This window comes from Bidens hawaiensis, unplaced genomic scaffold (genome assembly GCF_021521415.1).
Source record: "Bidens hawaiensis isolate Kalapana, Puna unplaced genomic scaffold, B.hawaiensis_p1.1 tig00037647_1, whole genome shotgun sequence".
Classification (NCBI taxonomy): domain Eukaryota; kingdom Viridiplantae; phylum Streptophyta; class Magnoliopsida; order Asterales; family Asteraceae; genus Bidens; species Bidens hawaiensis.
The window spans coordinates 1845-7292 of record NW_027496581.1 but is presented as its reverse complement, the minus strand read 5'-3'; positions in this window follow the sequence as shown (position 1 = coordinate 7292).

Sequence of the window (5448 nt, the reverse complement as noted above, 5' to 3'; positions counted from 1 at the left end):
GCCCTAGATAAATGATTATATCGAGTAAACTGGGCGACATGGATCAATGAGACCGTCTTGACAACTCGGATGTCTCATGGACTTAGCCAAATAGGTGGCACTATCATCACCGGCTCTAAGAGTGATCTTGCCTTCAAACACATCAATAATTTCCCTAGCAGTACGTAAAAACGGACGACCTAATATGATAGGAACTCTCTCGTCGGCCTCCATATCTAAACCAACGAAATCTACGGGGAAACCCAAATTATCTACCTTAACGAGCAAATTCTCTACGACACCCCTCGGATACTTAACGAAACGATCGGCTAAAGACAACGTCATACGAGTAGGGGTGAGCTCTCCTAGGTCTAGCTTTTCATACAAAGAATATGGCATAAGGTTTATACTAGCTCCTAGATCGGCTAATGCTTGACATGTCGTGTCACTTCCGAAAAGGCATGGAATGGTAAAAACACCGGGGTCGGGTAATTTCTTCGGTACTTTATTGAGAACTACTGCAAAACACTATCCATTTAGGGGCATAGTCGACAGCTCCTCCAACTTATCATTTCCTTTAAGAAGGTCTTTCAAAAATTTGTCGTACTTAGGCATATGTTGAAGGACTTCTACGAATGGAAGGTTGACATTCAATTGGCTAAATATATTAAGAAAATGCTCGTAATCTTTTGTATACTTTTGATTTTTTAGACGAGCGGGATACGGGACATAGGCTAAGACAATGGTGTGTGGTGGTGGCCGGACTCCAACCGGCTTCTTATCGGTGTTTTTCTTAACTTGCGGCTCTATGATTGGTGTTGTACTATGTGAGTTACCTGGATCCTCTACCTCTATCTCCTCATCTATCAACTCATCGTCACTATCTTTCCTAATTTCTCTACTAACGACCTCCGGACCAAAAACCCTACCACTACGAGTGGAGATGGCGTTCAATTGAGCAGCTGGATTAGTTTGAGGGATACCCGAAAACTGACCTGGGGGCCTTTCTTCTAAACGACGAGCAATATCACCAACAGTCCTTTGAATATCGAGAATAGAAGATTGTTGATTCTTAAAGAGCAAATCGTGTTCGACTAACTTTTTCTGTGTAACTTGATCTCTCTCCAAGATTAGCTTCATCATCTCTTCCAAACGCCCAATTCCACCGTTTGAATCCTGCACATTATTTTTAACATTAGTACCATTGGTACTATTTTCATTAAAATACTGACCTTGTCTTTAATTATAAGAGTTTTGAAATCCGGGTGGTGCACTTGACGGACGCCAGTTAGAATTATTCTAATTCGGGTTTTTGTAGGTATTCCAACTATGATTATTGTTGTTATAATTGTTGGGAAACCTATTCAGACCAGCAACAAAGTCAACCTATTGATTCATTCCGGGCACTCCAACATACCATGTCCACCTCTACAAAACCCACACCTGTCCACCTTGGCCTTCTGCTCCTTAACCTCTCAGGTTAGTGATTCTAAAGCAGCAGCCACACTAGTATCCAGATTAACCTAGTGTACACCTCGAGCGGATGAGGATGTACTGTTGACGGGAGTGGAATTCCCGCGATGTGGCTCTTTGGCAAGGTCCGATTGAGCGAAGCTGTCAAACATCTCGTTACACTTGGTGACATTTTTCCTCGCCAGTAATATTCCTCCCACGGATGTGTCGAACCGAACTTGGGTTTCGTAGTTCAACCCATTGTAAAAATTTTCCACGAGAGCCCATGGTGTGAGACCATTCTGTGAGCAACGAGCTAGCATGTTCTGAAAACGCTCCCAAGCATGACAATAATGCTCCCCTGGCTCCATGTGAAACGAGTGAATCTGATCGCGAAGAATAGCCGCTTTAGCCGGTGGGAAGTATCTCTTGATAAATGCAGAACGTAATGCTTCCCAAGTAGTGAACGTGCCAGGTGGCTACGAGTCAAGCCAAGTATCTTCTTTACCTGCAAGTGAAAACGGAAACAGGTGTAAGAAAATAGCATCTTCGGTAGCACCTTATAAATTAAAAGTTTTAAGAACGCGGTAAAGTCGGTTAATGTGAGCCGGTGCATCCTCGTCATCACGCCCCGTGAACTAATAAGTTTGAACGATGTTGTTCATTACGTATGACGGAATTTGCCACGAGTTGGGATTGTTGATTGAGGGATGATGATGCATGACTGGTTTCCGGTTAAACCATCGAAGGCTTGAGCAGCAATTGTTCCGTCGTCGGCCATTTGATCTTGATTTCTCGGACTTTCAGGCGGTGAACTGGGTGGTGACGAATTTGGTGTAGACGCGGGTTCTGACGGTTGTGTCTCTGCTGACGAGCTAGACTCGGTCTTCAACGGAGAAAAATCCAGATTATCTAACGGTGGTCCTTGCGAACGAAGATGTGGCATAAACTTTAAAGACGTAATAGACCAAGTGAGTAGACTCGAATACTTAAAAAATAAAAATAAAAATACACTAAAACTTAAATTAGACTCCTACGACTCAAACGAAAATAAACAAATAGCACGAATGTAGCAAATAAGTCCAACTAATAATAACGCAATTGCCAAGAGTCCCCGACAACGGCACCAAAAACTTGATGTGCTAGAAACAGTCAATTAAAAATCAACTAAATTAAACAAGTAATAAAAACTAGACCTAAGACTCAACTACACAAAACACCGGCAAGTGAAACCGGTCAATTGTATTAAAGCTAAGTAAGTCCGGAATATCGAACCCACGGGACTCTATAAATTACGTTAATTAACTAATTAGACTCAACTTATGACACGACTATTTATTATTAATCTTTAAAGGGGGTTTTTAAACTAAGATTAAACTAAGAAAGCAAATAAACAAGTAAACTAGAAAACATGCAATTAATCACGAGATCGAAACCAATCAGAGAAGGAATCTACCTAGGTAAGAATCCCATGTATCAACAATCATCAAGCAATGGACAAATAACATGATATGGAAACTGATTTATGAACATATTCATCTAACAAACCCTAAAGGACCCTTGACTGAATCAAACAAAATCCCAAAAAACAATTACTAGATTATTAAGCAATCAGTTATATTGATTTCCTTACAGTTATCAAATAGGGTTAATTAATAGTATCATAGGCAAGCAATCTCACGAAACACTAAACCCTAGATAACTTGAGAAGCTAACATGACATCATGAACATGGATCAACACAATGAGCAAGAATACTGTCACTAATCTATCCTAGCATGCGATTGACCGAGACACATGAACAACTCCTCACCTTACAGCTATTGGAATTTAGCAGAACATTCAAAACCCTAACCAACAATCAACTATCTTCTATGATCTAATGGGCCCATTCAATCACAAAAATCAAAACACCAAGTAATGATTAAACATAAACCCTAAATCTAAAGAACACAATTAAGAGATAAAAGATCTATGTGAAGCAATAGTTAACAATTAATCAAGATAACAAACATTCATATGCATTATGAAAGCAAAATCAAGTCTTTTACTATTAAAATAACGAAACCATAATCAAAACATTAGTCCAAAGCAATATCATGCATCAAACATGTTCATCAAACCTAGGTAGACATGAAGTCTAGCCTAGAATCATTATTAAAAACAATTCTAAACAAGTCTTAAAAACAAAGAGGAAAGACATGACAAATAATGAACAAGGAACGAAAGTTAGAGCGATAAAACCCTTTGCAATTGATCCTTGAACACCTCCGCGAAAGCCTTCTTGATCCTCCTTGATTTCTAGCTCCAAAACTCCTTCAAACCCTTGGTTTTGCTCTCAAAAACGGCTGGAAATAAGCTTAGAATCGGCTAGGTTTGCAAGAGATGCTTATATAAACGAGTACGGGCTTGGAATTTGCAAAGATGGGCTGACTAGGAGGCTCTAGGCGCCGCGCGGCCCCCCTTGGGCATGCCTTCGCGCGGCGCGGCTTGCTTGGGTGGGAGCTCCGCAATTTTGTTTGTTAATTTATGATATATCTTGCCAAATCTTGATAATCATCTTCCTTGAACTCCAAGTAACAATAAGAATCTTCTAGACCTTGCTTCCCTTGCTTCTCCAAGCCACCATATATATGAAAACATAATAAAACATTAGTGAAGCAATCATGTAATCATTGACGAGCACAACGAACTTAAACTTCTCACGAAATGATAGAAAGAATTAAAGCTTTAATGTTCAAGACACCAAAAGAGTTAAAACATGATAATTATATAATACTTGACTCAAAACCTAAATTAATAAAAGATAAACGAAACATAAACTAAACTGAACTCAAAACATTAAATAAACAAAACTTTACACGGGATTCGAGATGTATAAATAGACGTATATCAACATCTCTGTTGTACTTGCTCATTTGGTTACTTTGTTATTCTCATATGACTTGTTGCAAATACTTATTTATATATATATACCATATGTACACTTAAACTAGTATGTTGCTCACTCAACATGTGTTGTTGACAAAATTTTATTTTATACGCATATGCAGGTTATTATAGAAAGTTGATGCAGGTTGGTGAAGACTTAGTGAAGAAATTAAGTTAGAAACTAATTAATCAAGATCATTTGTGGTATAAGTTGTATTATTGTATGATTATGGATTATGTATTTGTTGTGTTTGATTTATTTGAGAACTTAATTTAATTAATAGATATTGTCATTTTAATAACTCTTGATAGTATACTTTGAAAAGCTGTGAGCAATCATTTACGCCCCGGTATTTCCGTCGTAAGTTGGGGTGTGACAGATTGGTATCAGAGCCGAATGTTTAAGATAAGTCGTTAGAAATTGCCTTAGACACATGTTCAGGAGCCATATACGTGCCTATTTGTTTGCCTTTATGTGTTCAGTTTTACATTGTTTACAGCTTTCCTAGATAATTATTTATTAATTATTGTATTGTTATGCACACACACACACAATCTCCGAGGCTATGCCTCAACATTCAAAGAAAATTTTTCGAAAAAATTAGATTGCTTTCATTTCCGGGAAATTCCTTAAGAATTCCCACCTGTTGTTTTCGCTCGTACACTTTAAGGCTAGGTTATGTGGCATGTCCCTACGATAATTGAAAGGGGAAGAGAAACTGTGAGTTGGGCACGGCAAAACGGTTCCAAGAACCAAAGGTAAGACGATATTCCTTACCTTGGTGATAACCTGATCACAGTACTCAACCCTATGGACCCGAGCGAGACCCATAAATGTCATATGACTAACACCCTAAGCTGTCAACCGTGACCACATTAGTGGTTGCACCCCCATAATATTTTTAAACCGAATTCACGATGGTTCGTGGCTAAACTCGGTTTTCCCGATTATTGTGTTCCGTTATTTAAATGGTTAGTTGGGTGAAAAATCCGTGGAACCCATGGGCACTCCTACTATCCATTTCGTAACTTGTTTTTCGTATTTTTGTTGGAGTAATCAAACGTGGTGATTCACAAGATACTCCGA